Source organism: Bubalus kerabau, chromosome 4 (genome assembly GCF_029407905.1).
Source record: "Bubalus kerabau isolate K-KA32 ecotype Philippines breed swamp buffalo chromosome 4, PCC_UOA_SB_1v2, whole genome shotgun sequence".
In the NCBI taxonomy this organism is placed as follows: Eukaryota; Metazoa; Chordata; class Mammalia; order Artiodactyla; family Bovidae; genus Bubalus; species Bubalus kerabau.
Window position 1 is genome coordinate 179,132,858 of NC_073627.1, and position 14,073 is coordinate 179,146,930.

At 43.7% G+C, this 14,073-nt stretch overlaps 1 long non-coding RNA gene across 3 annotated transcripts in view; it reads left to right on the top strand.

Moving 5' to 3' along the window:
• Positions 1-5,168: 5,168 nt before the first annotated feature.
• Positions 5,169-14,073, top strand: part of LOC129651793 (uncharacterized) — a 30,535-nt gene continuing 21,630 nt past the window's right edge. The window contains exons 1-3 of one of the 3 annotated variants that reach the window (XR_008714313.1): positions 5,169-5,342; positions 8,471-8,656; positions 13,319-13,869. This is a non-coding gene — a long non-coding RNA (uncharacterized LOC129651793). Of the gene's footprint in view, positions 5,343-8,448; positions 8,657-13,318; positions 13,870-14,073 lie in introns of those variants that run through there. The other 2 variants (XR_008714311.1, XR_008714312.1) reach the window with 2 other exon arrangements.

A 14,073-nucleotide genomic window follows, 5' to 3' on the forward strand; every position in this document is an offset into this window, starting at 1 on the left:
TCTCAAACATCTTCTCCAGCACCACAGTTCGAAAGCATCAATTCTTCACTTATTAAACAAATATTTATGGGAACTTATTATTCATCAGACTCTATGATAGGCACTAGGAATGTAGAGGTGGATAAAATGAACACATCACTGCTCTCATAGTGAGAAAGGCCAATAATATCATTTAAGCCTCATGACAAACTCAGCAAGTTTTAATATATCCATTTTACAGATAGGAAAACTGATGTTCAGAAAGGATAAGTTACTGGCCCATAACATAGAGAGGAAGTTGGCAGACCTGACATTTAAAACCAGCATTGCCTGACCATGCTCCTTCCTGTCCTTAAAAATGGGTTCTGCTGAACCCGGGAAAGACTAGCAGCCATCTACAGACTTGGCCGTTAGAACACAAAAGAACTTTCCAGATTCTTTCGCCCAACTATTTCATTCATCTACAGGGAAAATTGAGGACCAGACTTGCTGAAACAACAGTCTGTTAGAGTCAGGGGTCCAGACTGACACTGGGGTATCCTAAGTCCCAGATGCCGGGCTCTTTATACACCCTCCACCGCGCTCCTCCTCTTTCTCTCTGTTCTCTGTGTAAAGGACACAGTGTTTCTGAGAAAACAGAGCACTGTGCTTTCCATGCTTCTCAACACATAATGCGCTGTTGCTTCCTAGCTGTGGAATCAGCAGGTTGCTGAAATTTAGAGGAAAGACAGTTGCCAGCTAAAATAATGAAGCTACTCCTCAACTTAGACTATCAATTGAGATTTTTTTTTTCAGCGTAACAGTTGTCTTCGGATATTTGTTTGGAAAGAAAAAGGATTTCTAAATTCTTCACACTCCCATTAGACATCAACTTAAGCAGACCAATCTTTGTTATATTCTACATCGTAGGTAGAAAAACCTGGGGTATGACATAATTTGAGTTTCCACCAGACAGGAGAAGGAAGGGAAAATGTTTTGCCAAGGGACAGAGATTTGGAAGAGATAAGACAAAGGTCAAGATGAGGTCAGAGCCCTTAAGAAGAAAATCTTGACTCCACCCACCCCCAGGTCCCCAGCCCAAAGAAGGATCAGGAAAAGGACATAACACAACGAAGTCTTCACCAGAACACCCAGATAGGGTCATGGGGAATCTGAGGGCGTTCAGGTTGCTGTTTGACCTCATCACCAAACATACCAAGATGCGAGGAGCTAGGAGCCCCGCGCTCCCACCTGCAGCACAGCAAGCGCTGCCGACTCCCCGCGGTCAGCTTGTGAGGCCCTCTCATCTCACTTGGGCACTCTGAGGTCAGCAGTCAATGCAGTGCAGGTCCTGAGGCCCCATGGGACCTGTGAAGATTGAGCGAGGACAGGGACAAGTGCCCAGAAATAAGCAGGCTGGGACCCCTGAGCCAGCAAGGCCAGGGGCTCTCTGCTCTCCAAGGTTCCCTCTCTCTGCCGAACCAAATAAGTCAGCTCTTCCTTGCACCCTTCTGCTATCTTGGGAAGGAGAGAGAGGAAAGAAGAGAAACACCAAAAGGCAGAACAGGTATTAAAACTTGAAAGAAGCTGGGTTCCCTCAAGATGAATTGTTTAAAACTGGAGACCAGGTTCTCATTATTTTTGCCAAATTTTAATATCTCCCTTTCCTCTCCCCTTCTTGCCAGTCAGGTTGGAGGCTAGAGTGACATGAAAGTTAAGAAGTAATTAATGAGACATTTTTTCCCCCATGCTGTGAGGCTTGCAGGATCTCAGTTCCCCAACCAGGGATTGCACCCAGGACTCAGTGTTGAAAGCTCAGAATCCTAACCATTAGCCACCAGGGAACTCTCTAGATTTTTATAATGTTTAAATCTTGTGAATTATTCACTCCAGGATATCTATTTGAGTCTCTGCAAACCTCTGAGGGAAAGGAGGTGAGGTCAGAGCTAAAAGGCCAGATTTGGGCGCTCTCTGCCTCTTGGGGTCCAGGTTCTCTCAGTCTCTCCTTGACATGTTCTCTATCATCTTGATTTACTCCAAGAAAGCCAGCATTAGAAGACACCCGAGAGCCTTAATCAATAACGCACACACACCCTGACTCAGGTTAGAAACCCCAAACCTGAGGCCTACAGTGGGCACACCCTGCCCAGGGTGACAAGGTCACAAGTGGGCACTCTGGAGGTCGCAGGGGTTCCCTGGCTCTAATCCCAGCACTCTCTCCACCAGAGCAAGGAAAGAGATCTGTGCCCGTCTCTGGTTTTCTCACATTAACCACATTTTATTTATCTCCTCTATTCTGGTCTGAATCTGTTTTTCTGACGAGGTGACTGCTAAGCACCCTCCAACTAGAACAGCCTGTGACTCCTTCCCTACCTTCCTGCCTGGCCTGGAATCACCCCTACTTAAAGCGAGCACACACTTTGCCTGGGTTGCTTAAGCATCTGATTTCCACAGACAGAATTAAAACTGGAGGGTGGAGTGAGCGTCCGTTTGATTGAACTGTTGTCAGAGCCCTGCCCGCCGCCCTTTCTGACAGCGCCTGTGAGCCGGGTCCACACCACTCCATCACCTGCTTGGGGGTCCGTGGCTAGGTGGTTGTTGCTGTTGTTCACTCAGCCGTGTCCGACTGTTCATGACCCCATGGACTGCAGCACACCAGGCCTCCCTGTCCATCACCAACTCCCGGAGTTTACTCAAACTCATGTCCATCGAGTCCGTGATGCCATCCAACATCTCATCCTTTGTTGCCCCCTTCTCCTCTTGCCCTCAATCTTTTGCAGCATCGGAGTCTTTCCCATTGAGTCAACTCTTCACATCAGGTGGCCAAACCTGTCCCTAAAAAAGTTTGCCTCATTTCTCAGCCAACCTCCAACATTCCAAGAATAACCAAACTTCACAATTTCAGATGAATTCATTTAGACTTTATAAAAATTCAACCAAGGCGGTAAACATTTTGGTAAGCAGGACAGGAAGGAAGACTAGCTAACTAGCTTCTGTGAGCCAGCTTCTCTAGACCGATGTAACCATAGTGATGGTGTGGCATGAAGGCCAAAGCTTACGGTGGGATTCATACCCATGCAAATAAAACCATATTACGAAACCACTCTCATCTACTCACTTAAAGGACCTCTGAGGAGCTATATTATAGACAGTGGCTTAGCCGAGTTTGAGTTTGTAGTGGGTACTTGAAAATTAAGAACTATCTTTTCATTAAATTACAAGATTTGAGTAATTCACCACTGCTTCCTTTTAGTTCTTCTAAATGAGCAAACCTTCCACTGAGCTTGTTGTGCAAAAGCACGGTGGCATGGTTTAGACAGTCCCAGTCAGGAGTTCTGAAAATCTGGATCCTCATCATATTGCTTCCGACCTTACCCAGAGACTCTAGGTAAGTAAATAACTTCACTGGGCCTCTCTCATCCAGAGAGTAAAGGCATTACTCTGAGTTAGATTGACCTCATAAGGCTTTGAGTGATGGAAAGAAATCATCCAGTTAACCAGTCAATGAACACATACGTTGAATATTTACAATGTGCAAGGATACATAAAGGCACTATGAATTCACTTATTCGATGAATATTAGCAACATAACTCCTGTATCTCAGGCACTGGGTAGGCACTCTGGACAGAGTGAAGAAATCGACAGACATGGTCCCTGAGTTCACGGAGTTTACATTCTAGTGAAGGAACTTCATAATTAATAAGAAAACTAATAAACACAGAAAATAACTGTGCATGGTCAGATCCTGTAGGGGGAAACACAGCCTCGTAATAGGAAACACCAAGATTGAGGAAGACGATATGATTTAGTGTAAGTATCCTTGGGGAGACCTCTATGAGGAAGTAATGTTCAAACTGAAATTTGAAAGATGCAAAGAAGCTGGCCAGGAGAAGAACGGGAGATGCTTGGGGGAAAGTGCTTCTATCAACACAAACAGTGAGTGCCACAAGCCCAAGACAAGATACAAAAGGGTTTATTCTAGAAGGGCAATGTGATTAGGGCTTACAGAGCAAGTTGGAGAATGATTTAGGCACAAATCTCTTTTGTAAGATGTTCTCCATCAAGTAGACAAGATAAGGCATAGATAGATACCTTAATTATATCTATATATCTCCCTGTATTTGGTGGGCCAAAAAGTTTGTTTGGGTGTTGATAAAATGGTAAGGAAAAACTCAAACTTTTTGTCAACTCAATACCTTATATCTTGCCTATCTATATGATAATTTAAGGTATAAATGTGTGTGTGAGAGATCAGTTGTGTCCAACTCTTTGTGATCCCATGGACTGTAGCCCACTAGGCTCCTCTGTCCATAGAATTTTCCAGGCAAGAATATTTGAGTGGGTTGCTATTTCCTGCTTCAGAGGATCTTTCTGACCCAGGGATTGAAGCCACATCTCCTGTGTCTCTACTGCATTACAGGTGGATCCTTTACCCACTGCCTCAATAAAAGGCTGCTGCTGCCGCTAAGTCGCTTCAGTCGTGTCCGACTCTGTGCGACCCCATAGATGGCAGCCCACCAGGCTCCCCCATCCCTGGAATTCTCCAGGCAACAACACTGGAGTGGGTTGCCATTTCCTTCTCCAATGCATGAAAGTGAAAAGTAAAAGTGAAGTCGTTCAGTTGTGTCCGACTCTTAGCGATCCCATGGACTGCAGCCCACCAAGCTCCTCCGTCCATGGGATTTTCCAGACAAGAGTACTGGAGTGGGGTGCCATCGCCTTCTCTGCAAAAAAAAGGCTAGCTCCTATGAAAGAAGGGCAGCTAGAAGACTGCATGTCCAGGCATATGGCAGGACTCAGCCAAGGCCAGCGGGGGAACGGGGCTGAGTTGAGTCCAAGAGCACTGCTCTATCAGTTAGCTCTTGCGCATAGCAAACCATCCTACAACTTTGTAATAGAAAGCAGCAACTGGGTTTTTACCACAGTTTCGATGGTTGTCAGTTTATGCTGGACACAGCTGGGCAATTCCTGTGGTTTTTGCTTGGTTGTCAGCTAGAGGGGCTCTGCTCTCAGTAAGTCTTAGCCTCTGTGTGTCTTTCATCTCCTTCTATCATGTTCTTAAGTCAAGGCCATCGTGAAAGAAAGAAAATTATGCAAGAACCTAAGTGAAAGTAGACGAGGTTTCCTGAGACCTAATCATAGACACAGCACAGGGTCCCTTCTGCTGCATGTAACTGGCTAAAGCAAGTCACAAAACCAGCCCAGAGACATCGATCAAGATGGCAGAGTGAGAGGCATGAAGTTCACCTCCCCCTACAAGCACATACGTAAAAACCAAAACAAAAAACCTGTATGTGGAACAATCACCACTGGAAACCAACTGGAAACTGGCAGAAGGGCTCCTGTACAACCAAGGCTATAAGAAAAACACACAGGCAACCAGGTAAGAAGGGACGAAGAGAGACTGGATTTGGACCTATGTTGCTGGAAGGGGACTCAGAGGAAAAGGGAGACTGCTTGGGCAGACACCTGGCCTCAGGAGTGAGTGGGGAGATCCGTAGATTGGGTGCCCCCGTTCTGGGGTTCTGCATTCAAGCTCCCTTTATTGGAGGTTGGAGAAACACTGGGACTACAGGAAGGCTGAGGGAAGCCTGGACTCTGCTCTTGAGGAGGGCATGTGCCCTGGCTTCACCCCGAGGCAGGGCAGAAACAGGTCTGCTCTGGCAGCCGGGTTTTCCTCAGCCGGCACACCCAAGCCAAGTGAGTGCCCTGGCTGCACCCCCAGTCACAGCGCAGCACTGGATCTGGGGCAGCCACAGGCAGGGAGAGGACTCGACGGACCAGCAGACCAGGGGACGCAGAGGCAACCAGGCTGGGGCAGAGGCTAGGAGGGCGCTGGTGGCCATCGCTGGTACTTACTCAGCTCATCCCCTGATGCATGCTGAGAGTCCACATGGGCCCCACAGCCCTGCAATGTGGCTACAGGGTGGGGGGCGGGGGGAGGTGACCGTGGAGACTGGGGACAGCTGTCGCTGTGAGGGACAAGGAGGACTCACACTTGAGTCTCTGAGTGGAGTGAGGGACACCATTGCAGCACACAGGAGACAGCCCGGACCTCTGTCTGGGGCTGCCATCTGACCTGAGCCGAGCCTCAGGTTCTCGCAGGCCCCACTTGCTTCAGCCTTCCACCTCTCTGGGACAAATGGCCTGAGGATGGGAAAGTGGGGAACACTAGTCCAAAGGGAGCAGGCCCAAACATCCAGGCTCTGCTTTAGCAACTTGTGGTCAGATTCCACCGCCAACAGGGCAGTGATGGCCAGTGAGCACAGGGCAAGTCCCACCGTACCCCTGGATCCAGCTCCAGCCTCTCCCGTCTCCAGCCCCCCACCCCCCACCAAGGCGATAGTTGCCGGCACAGACTGAGGAAGGACAGGACTTGGATCCACAGCAGATCCAGCCCTCTCACCGAAGACATTAGGCACACACAGCCTGTACAGGGACACTGTCTCATAAGAACACCCCTTCAGGACCACAATAGATAACTGTTTCACCTAAATTCATAGAGGCAGAGAATGCTAAGAAAAATTAAAAAGCAGAATGTTTGTCATTTTTCAGTCTCTAAGTCGTGTCCCACTCTTTGTGACCCCATGAACTGCAGCACGCCAGGCCTCCCTGTCCTTCACTGTCTCCCTGAGTTTGCTCAGACGCATGTTCATTGAGTCAGTGATAACTGCTCTCAGTTGAAAGAGCAGGAGAAAATCTCCCCCAAAATAAATAACCAAACAAATAAGCAGCTTGCCAGATAAAGCATTCAAAGCATTGGTGGTAATGATGTTAAATGAATTAGAGAAAAGAATAGGTATATACAGTGAAAATTTGAATAAGGAACTAGGAAATATAAAGACACAATTAGGAATGAATAATTCAATAGCTGAAATAAAATACATACTTAGAAGGAGTGAATAGCAGATTAAGTGACAGAGAAGAATGTATAAATGATCTGGAAGACAGAATAATGGAACTCACACAAACAAAACAGCAAAAAGAAAAACAAGTTTAAAAACTAAAAACAGTTGAAGAGCTCTCTGGGATAACATTAAGCCTGCCAACATTTGCATCATAGGGGTCCCAGAAGAAGAGAGAGAGAAAGAAATCAAATGTACTTGAGAAAACTATGGCTTAAAACTTTCTAAATCCAAAGAAGGAAACAGATATCCAGGAACAAGAAGCACAGAGGGTCCCAAACAGACTCACACGAAGACATTATCATTTGAAGGCAAAAGTTCAAGATGGAGAGAGAAAGGCAGCACAAGGAAAACAAAAGTCATATACAAGGGGGTCCCCACAAGACTGTCAGCTGATTTCTCCGCATAAACTTTGCAGGCCATTATAGAATGCTGTGATATATTCAAAATGATGAAAGGAAAAACATGCAGTCTAGGATTACCATTTAGAACAAAAGGAGAGATAAAAAGCTTCTCAGACAAGCAAAAACTGAGAGTTCATCAATACTAAACCTACCCTAAAAGAAATGTTAAAGGGTCTTCTTTAAATGAAAAAGAAATAACAATCTATAGGAAAGAAAAAAATCCCACTAGGAAAGGCAAATATATAATAAGGATTGACCATCAGCCACTCATATAAGCCAATACAAAGATTAAACAGCAAAAAAAAAAAAAAAAAAAACTGTAAAAAGAAATGAAACATGAAGATATAAAATATAGCATCAAAAACAGTAAATATGGGGGAAGGGGGTAAAAAAATGTGATCTTTCAGAGTGTGACTGAACTTTAATGACTACCAATTTAAACGAGTAGCTATAGCTACAGGTCAACATGTATGAACCCCATGATAACCACAAATCAAAACTTACAATACATACACAAAACCTAAAAATAAAGCAACACAAGCCTACTACCAAAGAAACTTATCAAGCCACAAGGGAGGAGGTAAAAAGAAAAAGGAATGAACAGAGAACTTCAAAAGCAATCAGAAAACAAGTAATAAAATTGCAACAAGTACGTACCTATCAATAACCACTTTAAATGTCAATGAACTAAATGCCCTAGTCAAAAGAAATAGGCTAGCTGATGGGATTTTTTTTTAAAGGACCCTTCAATATGCTATGTCCAAGAAGCTCACTTCAGAACTAAATATGTAGAGATTGAAAATGAAAGGATGAAAATGATATTTCATGCAAACAGAAATGACAAAAAAGCAAGGGTAGCAAAACTCATATCAGGATAAAATAGATTGCAAAATGAAGGCTATACCAAAAGATAAAGAAGAGCATTATATAGAGATAAACTGATTAATACAGGAAGAAAGTATTATACATGTTAACATATATGGAAAAAAACACAGGAGCATCTAATTATCTCAAAAAAACCAGAAACACTAATTTGAAAAGATACACACACCCCAACGTTCACAGCAGCACCGTCTACAATTAGCAAGACGTGGAGACAACTCAAGTGTCCAAGACAAAGAATATGTATAAAGAAGATGTGGTATATTTACACAATAGAATATTACTGAGTCATAAACAGAAGGAAATTCTGTCATTTGCAGCAACGAAAATGGACCTATGTGGCGCTGGACCGGCGAGCGGACCAGAAGAGATAACCTACGTCCAAGGTCAGTAGAGGCAGCCTTGAGGAGATACACCACATCCAAGGTCAAGAGCAGCGGCCGAGAGGAGATGCCCCACATCCAAGGTCAGGAGCAGTGGCCAAGAGGAGATACTCCACGTCCAAGGTAAGAGAAACCCAAGTAAGATGGTGGGCACTAAGAGAGGGCATCAGAGGGCAAACAGACTGAAACCACAACCAAAGAAAACTAGCCAATCTGATCACACGGACCACAGTTTGTCTAACTCAATGAAACTAAGCCACGCTGTGTGGGGCCACCCAAGACAGACGGGTCATGATGGAGAGGTGTGACAGAGTGTGGTCCACTGGAGAAGGAAATGGCAAACCACTTCAGTATTCTTGCCTTGAGAACCCCATGAACAGTATGAAAAAGCAAAAAAATAGGACACTGAAAGATGAATTCCCCAGCTTGGTAGGTTCCCAATATGCTACTGGAGATCAGTGGAGAAATAACTCCAGAAAGAATGAAGAGACAGAATGAAAGCAAAAACAACACCCAGTTGTGGAAGTGACTGGTAATAGAAGTAAGGTCCAATGCTGTAAACAGCAATATTCCAAGGAACCCGGAATGTCAGGTCCATGAATCAAGGCAAATCAGAAGTGGTCAAACAGGAGATGGCAAGAGTGAACACTGACATTCTAGGAATCAATGAACTAAAATGGACTGGACTGGGTGAATTTAACTCAGATGACCATTATATCTACTACTGTGGGCAGGAATCCCTCAGAAGAAATGGAGTAGCCATCATGGTCAACAAAAGAGTCCGAAATGCAGTACTTCGATGCAATCTCAAAAACGACAGAATGATCTCTGTTCGTTTCCAAGGCAAACCATTCAATATCACGGTAATCCAAGTCTATGCCCCAACCAGCAATGCTGAAGAAGCTGAAGTTGAATGGTTATTTGAAGACCTACAAGACCTTTTAGAACTAACACCCAAAAAAGATATCCTTTTCATTATACAGGACTGGATGCAAAAGTAGGAAGTCAAGAGCACCTGGGGTAACAGGCAAATTTGGCCTTGGAGTACAGAATGAAGCAGGGCAAAGGCTAATAGAGTTTTGCCAAGAGAACACACTGGTCATAGCAAACACCCTCTTCCAACAACACAAGAGAAGACTCTATACATGGACATCACCAGATGGTCAACACCGAAATCAGATTGATTATATTCTTTGCAGCCAAAGATGGAGAAGCTCTATACAGTCAGCAAAAATAAGACTGGGAGGTGATTGTGGCTCAGATCATGAACTCCTTATTGCCAAATTCAGACTTAAATTGAAGAAAGTAGGGAAAACCACTAGACCATTCAGGTATGACCTAAATCAAATCCCTTACAATTATACAGTGGAAGTGAGAAATAGATTTAAGGGACTAAATCTGATAAAGTACCTGATGAACTATGGATAGAGGTTTGTTACACTGTACAGGAGACAGGGATCAAGACCATCCCCAAGAAAAAGAAATGCAAAAAAGCAAAATGGCTGTCTGAGGAGGCCTTACAAATAGCTGTGGAAAGAAGAGAAGCGAAAAGCAAAGGAGAAAAGGAAAGATATAAGCATCTGAATCCAGAGTTCCAAAGAATAGCAAGGAGAGTCAAGAAAGCCTTCCTTAGTGATCAATGCAAAGAAATAGAGGAAAGCAACAGAATGGGAAAGACTAGAGATTTCTTCAAGAAAATTAGAGATACCAGGGGAACATTTCATGCAAAGATGGGCTTGATAAAGGACAGAAATGGTATGGACCTAACAGAAGCAGAAGATATTAAGAAGAGGTGGCAAGAATACACAGAAGAACTGTACAAAAAAGATCTTCATGACCCAGATAATCATGATGGTGTGATCACTCACCTAGAGCCAGACATCCTGGAATTTGAAGTCAAGTGGGCCTTAGAAAGCATCACTACGAACAAAGCTAGTGGAGATGATGGAATTCCAGTTGAGCTATTTCAAATCCTGAAAGATGATGCTGTGAAACTGCTGCACTCAATATGCCAGCAAATTTGGAAAACTCAGCAGTGGCCACAGGACTGGAAAAGGTCAGTTTTCATTCCAATCCCAAAGAAAGGCAATGCCAAAGAATGCTCAAACTACCGCACAATTGCACTCATTTCACACGCTAGTAAAGTAATGATCAAAATTCTCCAAGCCAGGCTTCAGCAATACGTGAACTGTGAACTTCCAGATGTTCAAGCTGGTTTTAGAAAAGACACAGGAACCAGAAATCAAATTGCCAATATTCATTGGATCATTGAAAAAGCAAGAGAGTTCCAGAAAAACATCTACTTCTGCTTTATTGACTATGCCAAAGCTTTTGACCATGTGGACCACAGCAAACTCTTGAAAATTCTTTAAGAGATGAGAATACCAGAGCACCTGACCTGCCTCTTGACAAATCTGTATGCAGGTCAGGAAACAACTGTTAGAACTGGACATGGAACCACAGACTGGTCCCAAATCAGAAAAGGAGTACGTCAAGGCTGTATATTGTTACCTGCTTATTTAACTTCTATACAGAGTACATCTTGAGAAACACTGGGCTGGAATAAGCACAAGCTGGAATCAAGATTGCCGGGAGAAATATCAATAACCTCAGGTATGCAGATGACACCACCCTTATGGCAGAAAGTGAAGAATATCTAAAGAGCCTCTTGATGAAAGTGAAAGAAGAGAGTAAAAATGTTGGCTTAAAGTTCAACATTCAGAAAACTAAGATCATGGGATCTGGTCACATCACTTCATGGGAAATAGATGGGGAAAGAGTGGAAACAGTGTCAGACTTTATTTTTGGGGGCTCCAAAATCACTGCAGAAGGTGATTATAGCCATGAAATTAAAAGATGCTTACTCCTTGGAAGGAAAGCTATGACCAACCCAAACAGCATATTAAAAAGCAGAGACGTTACTTTGCCAACAAAGGTCCATCTAGTCAAGGCTATGGTTTTTCCAGTGGTCATGTATGGATGTGAGAATTGGACTATGAAGAAAGCTGAGCGCTGAAGAATTGATGCTTTTGAACTGTGGTGTTGGAGAAGACTCCTGAGAGTCCCTTGGACTGCAAGGAGATCCAACCAGTGCATTCTGAAGGAGATCAGTCCTGGGTGCTCTTTGGAAGGAATGATGCTAAAGCTGAAACTCCAGTACTTTGGCCACCTCATGCGAAGAGTTGACTCATTGGAAAAGACTCTGATGCTGGGAGGGATTGGGGGCAAGAGGAGAAGGGGATGACAGAGGATGAGATGGCTGGATGGCATCACCGACTTGATGGATGTGAGTCTGAGTAAACTCCGGGAGTTGGTGATGGACAGGGAGTCCTGGCGTGCTGCAGTTCATGGGGTTGCAAAGAGTCGGACAGGACTGAGTGACTGAACTAAACTGACATGCAAAGAGAAAATGTTGTTGAGTCCTGTATCTAGCCTGTTCCACATTTCCTCCTGTTGCAATCCCACTCCGGGGGCCATTTACACATTAGGAAAACCATGTGATCTAGGAAAAGAAGAAAAACTCATCAAGAGGTTCTTTTTTCAGTTAAGCTTTGGAAGATGAGTCAATTGAATATACAAAATCCACTTTAGGCACTTCTGGTATTATAGTTAACACTATATGTATTCTTAGACACAGAATTAACTGAAATCCTTGAGACCAAAGGAAATAGAACTCAAGGATGCCCCAATTCCTTTATCTCAGTGATTTTCAACTCTTTTTAATAACGGAGCCCTTTTATTAAAAATGAAATTTTACAAGAAACCCTAATACGGAACGCCAATGAAAGCATATCTTAGCAATATGTATTCACTTCTTAAGTTCCTTTTTTACAACACTTATTTTAAAACCCATCATTAAAAACAATGAGGTTGTTCAGATTAAACACTAACTCAGGAGTTATGATCTTAAAGCAGCCTGAGTGTTTTAATATATTTTGGTATTTTGTTTGAGTTGTACTAATTGAAAGAGGAAAACCTTTCACACAGATAAGCGTATTCATTTACAGAGTTTTATATGAGTGAAAAATCAGTGTCCTGGGGTTAAAACAAAATCTGACTATGGGGTTACTGTCTTCTTATTAATGGTACGTTTGACTTCCCTGGTGGCTCAGACAGTAAAAGCATCTGCCTACAATGCAGGAGACCCAGGTTCGATACCTGGGTCGGGAAGATCCCCTGGAAAAGGAAATGGCAACCCACTCCAGTACTCTTGCCTGGAAAACCCCTTGGATGGAGGAGCCTGATAGGCTACTGTCCATGGGGTTGCAAAGAGTCAGACACGACTGAGCAACTTCACTTTCACTTTTCACTTTACATTTCAAAGGTATGTAAACAGATAGATACAGAGATAGATGGAGAATAGATGTGAAAGTGAAAGTGTTAGTCACTCAGTCTTATCTGACCCTTTCTGATCCCATGGACTGTAGCCTGCCAGGCTCTTCTGTCCATGAAATTCTCCAGGCAAGAAGACTGAAGCAGGTTGCCATTTCCTTCTCCAGGGGATCTTCCTGACCCAGGGACTGAACCTGGGTCTCCCGCATTGCAGGCAGATTCTGTACCATCTGAGCCACCAGGGATCCAGAGAATAGAGATGTATACAAACTACGGAAGTCGGTTTATTCCATTTACTTCAAAGTCTACGTACATGCACATACAAAACAAGTTAACTTTTTGGTAGCCATTTTTGTATGTAAATGTGTTGGATGATTTAATGAACCATGTACATTATTGTAAATTATAGTTTATAAAGTAAATTTTTTAAAAGTTAACTTATGACTTGTGTAGTTCCAATTGTCCTACAGGAGTACCTACCATTCCCTAGAATCCAGCTTTGGAAGAACTTTGCAGAAAGGTTAGAGGAGGCAGGAATATCAACGTGTGTGATCTTGGGAAGGAATGTAGGACAAGAACGTGGTGAGCCTATCTGTGTTCAAATTTCACCTCCCTCACTTCACTAGCAATGGGATGTTGGTCACATTCTTCAAGTTCCTGGAGACTCAGTTTTCCCTTTTTTATTTTTAAAAAATATTTTTATTTGTTTATTTATGTGACTGTGTCAGGTCATCACTGCGGTGCTCAGGATCTTTCAGCTCAGGACTCTGGCTGCAGCTTCCGGGCTTACTGTGCTGCGTGGGCTCCAGTAGGTGGAGTGCCCGGGATTCATTGCTCCGTGGCACCTGGGATCTTAATTCCCAGACCAGGGATTGAACCCGTGTCCTCTGCATTCCAAGGCAGATTTTTTAACCACTGGACCACCACCAGGGAAGTCCCCCCTTCTTTAATATTAGTATTACAACCCTCACTTCATCCAATTGTTATGGAGCCTTAATAAAAGTAAATTCTTTTTTGTCAACCCTGTTTAGTCTCTTCTTATATCAGGAGTGAGAGAAAGATCACATCTTTGATTTGCTCAAATGTTTCTCTAGACACCCCCATGTTTTAATAACATCAGCCTGTCAGGTTGTATCTACGATGTTTGTAATTCAGGTAGCAAATTGATTTTTGAAAGCACTCTGGGCCTGCTCTGTCCATGACGGATA